We start from the raw sequence: 613 nt of genomic DNA, 5'->3' as shown, positions 1-613 counted from the left end.
AACCTCTGGCATGGTTCACTTGGTCCACATAATCGGGAAAAGTTAGCTTTGAATAATTTAGTGGATGGGCTTGGCTATGATTCGTCCAAGGTGCCAGAGTTCTAGGAGTCGTGCACAGGTAGAAAACATCAGTGTAGGAAGTTAAAGGTTGATGTAGGCTGATAGCTGAAGGAGCAACTTGATTTGGCGCGGCGTAGTGTGTGCACATAAAAATGATTACTTTGTCCCTTAGCAAAAGTGAATACTCTATTGACATGTTGGTAATAGGACTCGATGTGTGTGGATCCATATACTGAAACGCAAGAAGGTCTTCTAAAGATTTTTTTGAATGGAAAGCCTTGTGCATGGTTAATGGAGGAGAATATACAGCGACAGGGCTTAGAAGCTACTTAAAGAAAAAGGTCAGTCGACACAAACTGACGATATAGAAAACCTTTGAACAGAATGGAGCAGCATAAAGTACGAACATGACATTAACTGAAATGTGAAGATTGATATTAGTTAATGCAAAACTGTCATGCAAGTTCTTTATCTTCAAAACTGTTTAACAAAATCTGAAAAGGAGTAACGTCGTATGAAGTTTGGACAAATGACAGGTGAAAGGTAAAATACC

The sequence above is a fragment of the Penaeus monodon genome, chromosome 25, assembly GCF_015228065.2.
Source record: "Penaeus monodon isolate SGIC_2016 chromosome 25, NSTDA_Pmon_1, whole genome shotgun sequence".
Classification (NCBI taxonomy): domain Eukaryota; kingdom Metazoa; phylum Arthropoda; class Malacostraca; order Decapoda; family Penaeidae; genus Penaeus; species Penaeus monodon.
The sequence above is the reverse complement of the archived record's forward strand: the minus strand, read 5'-3'. Positions refer to the sequence as shown.